We start from the raw sequence: 12,147 nt of genomic DNA on the forward strand, positions 1-12,147 counted from the left end.
TGACTGAATTTTGAACATGCCCTTTCCAACTTCTTAGCTTTGTGGCTCAGGCGGAAAAGCGAATGCTAACTTAAGTTACCTGTCTAGGAAACTGGCCTGAGCCGGGCGTTGCGGCACATACATTTGAATTTCAACACTAGGGAAGCCAAAGCCAGCCTGCTCTACAAAGCGAGTTCCAGGACAGCCATGGCTGTGAGAGAAACGCTGTCTCGTAAAAAAGAAAGAAAAAGAAATGGGCCTATAACCCTCTTCCGCAGCACATTTAGGCTTTAACAATGCTCATGTTTAATCCAACCGGTAGTGTGAAGACCAGTCCAAGAAACACAGCAAGTCGCCAAATTTTTGTGTTTTGTTTAAAGCCGGGCAGAGAGATGTACACCTTTAATCCAAGCAAAAGGAAGGCAGAGACAGGCGGATCTCTAAATTAGAGGCCAGCCTAGTTTTCGTAGTTAATTCCAAATCCACACAAACTGAAGTTAGCCTTAATTTTATCCAGCTGCGCGCTATGCAACCAACGCACAGTAAATAATTCCTCTCACTTTGGTTTCCGACCAGCTTTAGGCGTAACCTAGGGGCCGGGGTGGAAGCTCGAGGCCCTAAGGACAAAAGAACCGCAGGTGCGGGAGGCATGCAAGGAAAGCGCAGGCCCCGCCCGCCCGACAGCTGCCCCCACCCCCTCGGGCCTCTCCTGACCCCAGGGCAGAGGGCAGAAGGAGGGGATTGCCTCCTGCTGACTGCGGAGCTCCCTGGAGCACCCCAGCCCCCAGCTTCTCCCTCCTGGGAAGTTAGGGTAAAAGCGCTCCCAGGAGACCCAGCCGAGACTATCTCCCGGAACTCCTGATTCCTAGTTGAAAACCTGAAGGATCCCTAGCCCTGCCCACTGTCTAGACCCTTGAGTTCTGGGGGATCTTGGGCACACAGGGGCATGGCCAGGCCTGGGAAGTCCCTAGTGGCTAGGGAGGCGCCCTCGGTGCACATCCTGTCCCAGGAACCACAGGGCCCTTCCCTGGGAAGTGGCTTGTCCGACCCCCACCCGAACTCTGGTTTCCGGTGCCGCAGCCACTGTAGGGTGAGGGACTGAAAATTCCCTGCAAGTGCAAACTTTCTCTTAGGAGAGAACGAACTACATGAGAAACGCACAATCGAAGTCTGCATTCCGGACACTTAACGTGAAGCTGGAGGGTTAGTGAGTTCAAGTCTAGCCTGGGCTACACAATGACGCTGTCTCATAACAAAACAGTATTCAACAGGGTGTGAGTGGTAGGTAGCCCCATAAGTTCCAAGCCGTGTGATGAATGAGGAAGTGCTGGATGGGTACCCTTACTTTGAGAAAAACTGCCTGCTTACAAAGAGTAGTCTGAGAAAGTCATCTGAATCATAAACACCCCTGAATCAGCACCCTCCCCCACCACCAAAAAAAAATACAAGACTATGCACAAGGTCTGCAATCAGCCCTTTTGTTTCAGTACAGGGTCTTTGTATTAAACTGTTTATTGTAGAGGTGTATTTAAGAGATAATGTCTCTGCCTGGAGAGATGGCTCAGAGGTTAAGAGCACTGGCTGATCTTCCAGAGGACCCAGGTTCAATTCCCAGTATCCACATGGCAGCTCACAACTGTTTGTAACACCAGTTTTAGGAAATCTGGCTCCCTCACTCGGGCATGCCTACAGGCATAACGCCAAGACACATAAAATAATAAGTAAATTTTAAAAAGAGAGGGAGACTGTTTCTTGTGCCCCAGGCTGTTTTGGAACTCGGAGGATGACCTTGAGCTGGGCTTTCTCCCTCCACCTGGGTATTGTGATCAAAATGGCCCATCTGGGGATGGAACTCAAGCCCTCTTGCTTACATGTAAGCATTCTGTGGACTAACCCATTTCCACTCAGATCCAAATCATACAATTCCATAGTGATACAACAATTATCCTTACTAGTTTCAAAATCTTCCAACCCCTTTAGCAACCACTTAGCAACCCAGCCTCCAGCCACCTAGAGTCTACTTTGTGTCTTGCCTATTGTAGACAACTCAAATGAGGGGACTCATTCACAATTCAACCGTTTTAAGTTAGACTTCTCCCTGGCCTCATGTCTTCTAGGTTCATCAATGTCGTAGCACATACACAAAAGAACCACTTTGCTCTTTTATGGCTTCATAATATTCATGTGTATAGGTTCACATTTGTCTCCCATCTGCCTGCTGTGGATATTTAGGTCATCTCTACTGGAAAATGTTGTGAATGTGCTATGAACATGTGTGCAAAAAGGTCTGTATGAATGTCTGCTTCTAATTATCTTTTAAAGATTTATGCTTATGAACTTTAAAAGAATTTTTAAGATTTATTTTCTTTGTATGAGTATTGCCTGCATGAATGTACAAATACGATCACATGGGTACCTGGTGTCCTAAGAGGCCAGAAGAGAGCCTCAGATCTCCTGTAAGTGAAGTTATAGATGTTTACAAGCAGCCATGTTAGTTCTGGGAATCAAACTCTGGTCCTCTGTAAGAGCAGATCTTAACTATTGAGCCCTTTCTCCAGTCCCTACTTCTAACGATGTGTGTGTGTGCATGTGTGTGTGTGTAGGGGCCCAGACAGGGATTCTCTGTGTAGCCTTTGCTGTCCTGGAACTTGCCCAGTAGATCCTGCTGGCCTCGAAATCTACCTCACAAGTGTTTGTTTTATAGGTCTAGTAGGATGGCTCATCAGGTAAAGGGACTGCCAGCAAGCGTGAGTACCTTAGTTCCATCCCTGGAAGTGGAAGGAGAGTAGAAGGAAACAATAGACTCCTCCAAGTTGTCTTCTAATCTCCACACGCCCTTGCACATAAATATACATATAAAATAATTATTTGGGGTGTGGCAGCAAGTGTTCTGAGTTCAGAGGACAACTTTATGGGAGTCAGTTCTCTTCTCCCCCAATGTGGATTCTGGGATGGAACTCCTGTCTTTTTTTTTCTCTGAGACTGGGTTTCTCTGTGTAGCTTTGGCTGTCCTGGAATTCATTCTGTAGAGCAGGCTGGCCTCAAACTCATAGAGATTCATCCGCTTCTGCCTCCTGAGTGCTGGGATTAAAGGCGGTGCCACCACTGCCCTGCCTGTCCAGTACTTAACTCCCTGTCTTTAGGTTTGTCAAAATCAAAAAGGCCTCAGCCACCTGCCTAGCTAGACTTGTTTCCTTTTTTACAGCAGTATCTCACATAGCCCAGGCTGGAAACTATGTAGCCAAGAATGACTTTGAACTTCTGGTCTTCCAGCCTCACAGGGACCCCTCACTAGGAATGATCCTAGCCAGGCACTGGATCACCTGAGCAACACTGCCGTCCCTGATCCTGTGCTTGTGATCTGGGTTACCTGGTACATAAACCACGAGTGCTCAGGAAGTGATTAAGGGCGAATTAAACACAATCATTACTAATGATCATTACTGGGGGCTGGAGAGATGGTTCAGCAGTTGAGTCTTCCAGAAGACCCAATTTTAGTTCCCAGCACCCATATCCCCTGTAAGGCAGCTGACAGCCAGTTTTATTTAACTCCTGTTTCAGAGGATTCCATGTCTCTGGCTTCTGCAGGTACCTGCACTCACAGAAACACACACACACACACACACACACAATTTAAAATAGTAAATCTTTTTTTAAAAAATGATCTAGCTATTCATCTCAGAATGCAAAGTTGCTTTTTGTGAATTAACAATTCATATGTAACTTCCTTTGAGATTTGTCCTTTTAATGTTTTTCTTGGTGTTTTTGTGTTTCGTTTTTTGTTTTTTGTTTGTTTTTCGAAGGAAGCTCTGGAGCTATGAAGTCACAGAGATCAGTGGGACTGACTTCTGAGGTTGAAGACATGGGCCACCATACTTAGCTTGTTGTGATGGTGGTTCTTTGAAACAAGATCTGTGTAACCCCAGCTGACCTGGAATTCCTTATCTAGATCAAGCTGGCCTTGAACTTGCAGAAATCCACTTATCTTGGCAGATTTTAAGTGGGCCACTACTGTCAACTCTGGGGTCTTTTTTGCTTTTATATTTGAAACAAGATCTCATGTGGCCCAGAGTAGCCTGGAATTCATTATGTAGCTGAGATGAACTACTTACGGTCCTGTCTCCACTTCCTGGTACTAAGATTACAGGTGTGCCCAAGACTCAAGCATACTAGGCAAGCCCTTTAACTGAGACTCACATAGGGTCCTCTCTCAGGGCTTCCCACATTCTAGGTAACAGATCCACACTCAGCTATATCCCTAGCCCCCCCAGTCTCCCTCCTTTATTTTTTGCAATTTTGGCTTACTAAATTGTTCAGTGTAGCATAGGTGACCAGTGTAGCTGGTCCCTTCTGCCTCAGCTTTCCCACTAGCTGGGATTACTGGTATGCAGTCGCCATCACACCCGTCTGATACTCATTTGAATTATTATTGTTCATGCGTATAAGTGTACCTGAGTGTATGTATGTGCACTGTGTGTTTGTAGAAGCTCTCCCAGAAGTCAGTAGAGGCATCGGATCATGAACTGAAATTACAGATGTTGTAAGACGAATTCGTCCTTACCAAGAAAGTGCTTCGCTTTTTTTGGGGGGGGGGGGTGTCGAGACGGTTTTTCTGTGTAGCTCTGGCTGTTCTGGAACTCCACTCTGTAGACCAGGCTGGCCTTGAATTCACAGAAATCCACCTGCTTCTGCTTCCCGAGTGCTGCGATTAAAGGTGTGAGCCACAACCGCCTCGCTCCTATCTCTCAGCACATTGATGCCCCCCCCCCTTTTTTAAGTAGATGAGGAAACTGAGGGAGGATCTCCTTGCAAGAAAGCAAGGTAATAGACGTAGTCCCCCTCCCCTGTTCAATGAATAGAGGTCCGCTTCTGCAGCCTGGGATGGGTCAGACCACAGGCCGTGACTAGTCTGAAGGAGGAAGTGTCCAGACCGGTTTCCAGAGCTCTGGGACTCCGGCGAGACCCACTGCCCTGAGGCGGGGACACTGCAGAACCTTGGCCTAGCAGGTTCTCAGGGTGGAGCCAGGACTAGACTCCAAAAGGAAACAAGTCAGGGGCGGAGTTCCGGAGCCCAGTAGCTGCCGACAGTTCTAGGCGGCCGCTTACGTCAACCGGAGACAGGGTGGGACGTGCAGGCTTCACCCTCGCGCGCGGCGACCGGCGCCTTCTGGGAACTCGTGGCCCCTCTTGTCGAGCGGCTCCCGCGGTGGCCCGGGATCCCCCGCTCCCCACGAGGCTCTTCCCACAGCGCGGGGAGAAAGGTCTGGAGGCCCAGGGCCCCGTGTCGCTTAGAGGGCCGCTAACGCTCCTGACCGTGTGTCTGGAGGAACAGAGTGTCACACCTGTGTTCGGGACGGCTGAGCCCGCACTCGCCTACGAGAGTTTGCCACTCGCTCGTTAAGCTGAGCTTGAGCTTCCTCAAAATCGTGTCCAGGGACGCTAAGGCCTTACACATCGTGCTTTCCGTCTGACCTTTCCAGCAGCCTGCTTCTCCCAGTTCACCGCCCCTCCCTGCGTCTGGTCTTCCCACAGCCCTCGGTTTCCCGGCCTGTGGGCCCCAAGGCCACCCCTCCCCCAGGGCCCTCCTTCCCAGCCCGCCGCCGACCCAACTGGCAGCAATTAATTTCCTCCCCAGCCGGGCCACTCACATCTGGCCTCCAGCTGCCAGCCCTGGCCCTGCGGGTCTCTGGGGGTTCTCCGAGACACTCACAGCTCTTTCCCCGAGCCCACCCACGCGCCTAGGCCACCCCACTGGGTCGGCGGGCCCGGAAAGACTTGCAGATCTCCAGAGTAGAGGTCTGAAGTCGGACCGAAGAGGTGCTAAGCTTTCGGACCCACAGATGCATGGTGGGGGAAGGGAAAGGGCAGGTTCTCCCGGGTACCTGAAAGCCACAGACCGAAGCCTTCTGGCTTCCAGATGGAAACTGGGGGAGGGCCCCTCCCCCGGACCATGCAGTGACAGCCGTGCCCCCACCTCCCCGGCCCGCGCCTGGCTGCTGAGTTTCCTCTTCCTGTTTGCCCTCCCCAAGGGCTGGCCCGGGGAGAGCGCGGGGCCCCTTTGAAGGGGCTCCTGGGAGGGTCTTCCAGGAAGAGGGGGAGGGGACAGGCTGGAGAACAATGAGGGCTCTGTGGCTGGCCGGTGGAATGCCATTCGCATCCTGTTAACCCTTGCCTCGGAAGGAGGCCCCGGGCGAGTCCCTCCAAGGCCTGGCCTCTTTGGGGAGGGGGGCTCTTTCACATCTCGCTTGTGAAAATGATCGGGACAAAGGTGCCTGCGGTTAGCTGGATTCTCTTGGTAGTTTCGGGCGGGAAAGCAAGTCACGAGAGTATCTGCACTGGGCTGGGTTTGTAGCTTGAGTTTTAGTGCAAAAGTCCGGACCTTGCAACCCCAAGTGGCCAGGCTCAGCCATCTGTCTCAACATGATAATTAAAGCAGTGAGTAGAGGCTGTGGAAATGGCCCAGCGATCTCTGGGTGCAAGCATACGGACCCGAGTTCAAATCCCAGCACAATGTAAAAAACAGGGTATAGCTGGGCAATAAAAAGCTGGAAATCTGCAGCATTCTAAGGAGTGAATAAAGGGGAGACCCCTGAGGCTGACTGTTCGCCAGCCCAACTACAGGTTCTCGAGAAACTGTTTCAAGAAAATAAGGTTAGAGTATAGACTCCTCTGATGTATGTGTGATTTGCATAGACCACACATGGAGAAGGGATTTAATTACCTCACTGAAAAGAGCAAAGGGTCCAGGAACCATAAATTCATGAAGACACCAGGCACCAGGCCCAGCAAATTTTAGGCTTACATACAAGAAAAATTGGGGCAGGGGGCAAGAGGTCTTCATGAGGGAGTGGTTCCCGTCAAAGTGTGGCCTTTCTGTTCTTTGTCTCAGGTTTTTTTTTTTTTTTTAGATTTATTTATTATGTATACAGCCTTTTGCCTACATGTGTGCCCGCACACCAGAAGAGGGCACCAGATCTCATTGTAGATGGTTGTGAACCGCCATGTTGCTGGGAATTGAAATCAGGGAGTCTGAAAGATGGCTCTTATCTCTGAGCTATCTCTCCAGCCTCCCTCAGTACTGTTCTTATCACTTAACAAGCAGTGGAGCTGTCACTCCCAGGGGAAGTGTCTAGGTCCTTGTGTCCCAGGACCAAGTTCACAGGTTAGAAAAAGAAGACAGCTTATTAGAAATAAAAAGAAAATGGGCTTCAAAGACAGTTCTGCAAAGGACCCCCAATGCTTTTTTTTTTCTTTTTTTCTTTTTTTGGTTTTTAAGACAGAGTTTCTCTGTGTAGCTTTGGAACCTGTCCTAGAACTCGCTTGTAAACCAGGCTGGCCTCGAACTCACGGAGATCTGCCTGTCTCTGCCTCCCGAATGAGTACTGGGATTAAAGGCGTGCGCCACCACCTCCCGGCACCCTCTGCTATTATAGAGAACCTGAGTTGAGGTCACAGCTCTCACATGGCCACTTACAACTGCCTGTAACAGGGGGATAGGTCTGTCGCCCTCTTCTGGGCCTGAAGGGCAACTACACTCTCCCAGAAACCTACACACAGACACACATTTACAAACCGAAAATCCCAGCACAGCAGATCTCCAGCAAGCTGGAGGAGAGGGGTCCAGCCCTGTCTGCAACTCCAGTAAACTCTAGTCATGCCTCATATTGAAAAAGAACTGTAACATTTCTAACAGCTCCAGAAAGAGATCATGTCAACAACAACAACAATCTCTCAGAAAATGCTGTTCTGTTCTTCTCTTGCATCAGTTCTGGGGGCGAGTCTCTAACACTAGCCATATATAATGCAGAATACTTTAATGCCAGTACTCGGGAGCCAGAGGGAGGCAGATAGGCAAGGCCAACCTGGTCTACAGAGCAAGCCAGGGCTACAGAGTGAGATCTGTTAAAAACAACCCTCCAGCTGGGTGGTGGTGGCAGACTCATCTCTGTGAGTTCAAGGCCAGCCTGGTCTACAGAGCAAGTTCCAGGACAACCTTCAAAGCAATACTGAGAAACCCTGTCTCCAAAAAAAAAAAAAATAGAAAAAGGAAAACAAAAACAACAAACAAAACACCTATGTCGGACTGGAGAAGTGGCTCAGAGGTTAAGAGCACTGACTCCTCTTCCAGAGGTCCTGAGTTCAATTCCCAGCAACCACATGGTGGCTCACAACCATCTGTAAGAGACCTGGTGCCCTCTTCTGGCCTGCAGGCATACATGCAGGCAGAACACTGTATACATGATAAATAAATCTTAAAAACAAAACAAAAAAACCCACCTAATATCACTAAACATAAAACATTTCTTTCTGTTTTTTGACACAGGGTCTCACACTGTAGCCCAAGCCTAGAATTCCAACATTCCTTTTACCTTAGCATCCCAAAGGCTATAATTACAGGCTGGAACCCCCATCACATTTAGTCCCATTTTAAAGGTGGTAAGTACCAGATCAGCAAAACCTATTAATTCTTCACCCTCTTAGATTCAGGGTAAAGTCGGGTGCTTGGTTCCCACCAGTGCAGTGCCTGCAGGCTCCTTGTTCTGACTCTCCTGGTTCTGACCTGTGTGCTGCTGAAGTCTCCTTTGCAAGCTGGTGTGGTTCTCACTAAGGCTCTTCAGCTTCAATTCAGGTTTTCAGTCAGAAAAGCACTTTTGCACTAGAGGACGCCTCCTCTTTCTTCCTCTCACTCTCTACTTTCTTGCTTAGATCCCTAGGTACCTTAGTTTCCACAGGGTAAAAACCTCCCACGAGGCCAATTTGTGCACACACAGCCCACAGGCCCAAAGAAGACAAAGTTATTTGTTGAGTGATCGCTATTTGAGTAAAACCAAACTGACATGGCTGAGAGCAATGGCACCACAAAGAGACAAAATTAAAGAAAAGATTTTCAGAATTTGGCAATCGTGAATAAATCCGCTACGTATATTTTGCGTGCAAAAAAAAAAAAAAAAAAAAAAAAAAAAAGAAGAGAAAATTATGGTTGAGCCAGGCGGTGGTGGTGCACGACTTTAGTCCCAATACTCGGGAGGCAGAGGCAGGCAGATCTCTGTGAATTCAAGACCAGCCTGGTCTACAAGAGCTAGTTCCAGGACAGCCTCCAAAGCTATAGAGAAACCCTGTCTAGAAAAACAACAACAACAACGAAAGAAAGAAAGAAGGAAAGAAAGAAAGAAAGAAAGAAAGAAAGAAAGAAAGAAAGGAAGGAAGAAAGGAAGAAAGGAAGAAAGGAAGAAAGGAAGAAATGGTTGTATCATCCCAGCACTGCAGGAATGCACACAGGAGATTCTCTACTTCAAGGCTAGTCTGGGCTACATAGACCCTCCTCCAAAAGAAGCAAACCAGGGCTGGGAATATAGTTTTGCTAGCATCTATGAGGTCCTAAAACGAATTGCCAGCACTGCACACCCTTAAGAAACAAAACAAGGGTGGTATGTGTGTGGCAGGTGTGGAAGCTCACGTCAGAGATGCAGCATTCAGGAGGCTGAAGCAGAACTACTTGAAGTTCCAGAATAGCCTGGGCTAATGGCTGAAATCCTGTCTCAAAAAAACAAAATGAAAACAAAAGAGAGAGAGAGAGAGAGAGAGAGAGAGAGAGAGAGAGAGAGAGAGAAATGAAAGGGGAGCTAGAGAGATTGCTTAGCAGTTATGATTAAGAGCACTGATGCATTTGAGCCTGGCAGTGGTGGCTCTGGCCTTTAAACTGAGCACTAAAGGAGGCAGAGTTTGAGGTCAGCATGGTATAGAAAGCGAGTTCCAGGACACTCAGGGCTGTTACACACAGAAAATCCTGTATTGAAAAATGAAACGAAAGGAAGAAAGAAAGAAAGAAAGAAAGAAAGAAAGAAAGAAAGAAAGAAAGAGGGGGAGAGGGAAGGTGGAAGGAACGAAGGAACGAAGGAACAAAGGAAGGAAGGAAGGCAAGACTGAAAACATGTGTGGTGAGGAAAGCCTCTGCTCTCGGTACTTGGGGGTGTAGGCAGGAGGCTCAAGTCTTCAAGGCTCAGCCACATAGTGAGTCCCAGGTCAGCCTGGGCCACATGAGACCCAACCTCAAAAAACAAACAAGAAGGACTAGAGACAGGGGCTACCGCTTTTCTCATCCTTGGTTGGTGTCTAGGAATCGGCCTAGCCCTGGCCTGCCACACAGGAAATCCCACATTCATTTAGTTGGCCCATTAGACCTGAGAAACTGGACTGCCATGTGCACTTCAGGGCTTAGTTGAGGTCTGCTCCCTCCTGACCTCAGGTCACCTGATGAAAGGGGTAAATTAAACTCAAGGCTCCACTTCTAGGAATGAAGGGACCAGACCCTCACTCAGCCCCTGCTTTAGCAGCCATGACAGGCTACAGAAAAGACACATAGGCCTCTGACACAATGAAACTCCAGATCCTCTGGCCTCCTGGAGCCTAGGGCCAATACTGAACACAAAGAAAACTCCAGAACCCCTCACCCCAGACCCTCACCCCAGCCTCCTAGGTACTTGATACTTTGGCCACAAAAGAAACTCAAGAGGAGACCAAAACCTCCCCTGTAGACTCCAGGATATAGTTCTGAAAACTACTGGTATCTATGTACAACAGGCCACCTGCAAGTAACAAGACAAAGCCATAGAGACCACAGAATGTCCCCTCTTAGCACTGACTAATGAGAATGCCTGGTGCACAGGTATTTCATGCCAAAATATGACTTTGAGAAATTCTCTTGATTGTTCCCAAATGTCAACCAATCAGAAACCAACCCGTACCTACTAATGTAATTCTGTAACTTTTGTGTTTAAAACCTAGCGGTAGACAGGGAACTTCACCCCCTCTGGAGGCTGCTGCATCAGCTTGCTAGACCGGGTCTCTCCCGTGGTAGGATAGAACAATTAATAAACCTTGTGCATTTACATCAGTGGTCTGTCTCCCTGGTCTCTTTGGGGATCCTAGTGACTTGGGTACAACACTGAGGGCTCTTGGCCACTGTTCCCTCATGAACCTTGCCTCTTGGTACCCAGAAACTGCTGTGAGTTTGCAATTACAGTTGAGTCCCCATGGAGCTGTAGCTCTCTAACTAGGGTGGGGTGGGGTGGGACTTCAGGGACTTCAGGGACTCTTTTACCTCTAGGGCTATGTGCTGGGAGGGGCATCAGAGCTACTAGGTAGCCAGAGTCCCAAGGTACTGGGGACTTTCCTGAAGACTGGCTTTACAGTCATCTTCTGGAATTTTCTTTCCCTTCTCTCTTCTTTACTGTATTTTTTTCTTCCCAACAGAAATAACAGTTTATTTAGTACAGTGCCTGGGGCAGTGACTGTCAGTAACAGGAATGATACTACCAGAAGCATCCTGACCCACTACTACTTTTTTTTTTTTCAAGACAGGGTTTCTCTGTATAGCTTTGGAGCCTATCCTGGCACTCGCTCTGTAGTCCAGGCTGGCCTCAAACTCAACAGAGATCCACCTGCCTCTGCCTCCTGTGTGCTGGGATTAAAGGCGTGCACCACCAACACCTGGCACACAACTACTTTCTTTTGTTTTTGTTTTGTTTTTTTAAATTTTTATTATGTATACAATGTTCTGCCTGCAGGCCAGAAGAGGGCACCAGATCTCATTACAGATGGTTGTGAGTCACCATGTGGTTGCTGGAAATTGAACTCAGGACCTCCGGAAGCGCAGCCAGTGCTCTTAACCTCTGAGCCATCTCTCCAGCCCCACTCTTTCAGTTTTAGATTTTATTTTTTTATTTTATTTTAGAGATATGGTAGCCCTCGCTCATTTGGAACTCTGTGTTGTGCTTGGTTGTTTTTTTGTTTGTTGTTTGTTTTCTGAGACAGAGTTTCTCTGTGTAGCCTTGGCTGTTCTGGAACTTGCTTTGTAGACCAGGCTGGGCTTAAACTCACAGAGATCTAACTGCTTCTGCCTCAAGTGCTGGGATTAAAGGTGTGGGCCACTGAAGTTGGGGTTTAAATAAGTCCAACAGATCCAAGATAAATGATAATTAGGGCAGCACTTACACAGACAAGAGTAAATAACCATGTTGGTCTTCTTGCTCCAGAAGATGCAGTTTCTGCCCTTCTGATGCTCTCCACAACCTGAGAGAGCACGAGCCAGTCTCTCCTCTACCTCATGAAACCATGCCCAAAGGGTGTGGTCGCCACCACAAGTTCACTGGCAAGGCAAGATGCCGC

This window comes from Cricetulus griseus, chromosome 3 (assembly GCF_003668045.3).
Source record: "Cricetulus griseus strain 17A/GY chromosome 3, alternate assembly CriGri-PICRH-1.0, whole genome shotgun sequence".
Lineage (NCBI taxonomy): Eukaryota > Metazoa > Chordata > Mammalia > Rodentia > Cricetidae > Cricetulus > Cricetulus griseus.